Source organism: Myotis davidii, unplaced genomic scaffold (genome assembly GCF_000327345.1).
Source record: "Myotis davidii unplaced genomic scaffold, ASM32734v1 scaffold1031, whole genome shotgun sequence".
NCBI classification, from domain to species: Eukaryota; Metazoa; Chordata; class Mammalia; order Chiroptera; family Vespertilionidae; genus Myotis; species Myotis davidii.
In genome coordinates this window covers 1,807,561-1,808,459 of record NW_006283442.1, presented here as the reverse complement: position 1 = coordinate 1,808,459, position 899 = coordinate 1,807,561, and positions in this window count along the sequence as shown.

The following is an 899-nucleotide window of genomic DNA, read 5'->3' as shown; positions in this document are numbered from 1 at the left end:
CTCTCTCTCTGTCTCTCTCTCTCTCTCTCTCTCCCTCTCCCTCTCCCTCTCTCTCTCTCTCCCTCCCTCCCTTTCTCCCCCCCTCCTTCCCCTCTCTCTAAAATCAGTAAAGCACATCATTGGGTGAGGATTAAGAAAAAAAGAAGGGGCAAATGGGTGACACCTGTGCCCTACCAAACTTCTTCCTGGTTATCCTTACATAAAATGGCTCTTGGATTTTAATTGTCAAACTCCATAAGCTGCAAAGATCTCTCAGCAAGATGACCTTTGGTTGACATTTATATAGAAAACTTAAGTCCCCAAACTCAGTATATTTAACAGAACCACAAGTAGAAAACATCTCTAATGAAAACCCCAAAACAAGTGGGGAAAAGGTTAAAATCATGTGGCATTTTAAAAGCCTGTCAAGTTGCAAGGGATGTGCAGAGGCGATGGCAAACACTACCCTTGAAGGTGATGGCAAAGTAAAAAAGACTCATATAAACTGGCCCCACACAAAGACATGCACGGAGATAAGCAGGAGGGTGAGCAAAGTTCTACTGTGGAATTTTCCCATCCAGAGGCACTCCTCCTCTCAGAGCACTGAACTCGGCCTCCTTGTTAGGGAGACCTTGCAGCAGCACCCAGGCCCATCTAACAGTACCCAAGCCAAACTGTGGCCCAGAACTCCCCCAGAGCTGCCCCAGCATCATCCTGGCATAAAGGAGGCACCAGGAGAGCCTGCTGACTGACAAATTCCAAGCAACAAGTCATTATGTTTCCTTTAGGGAGGTTGTGGGGGTTGCGGCACTGTTCTGGGGTTCCTAAGGGAGAAATCTGACTCCGGACTCAGTATCAGAAATAACTCATTGTCTCCTGAGCAGAATTTTTCTCCTCTAATGAACACTAATTCTCCTGAC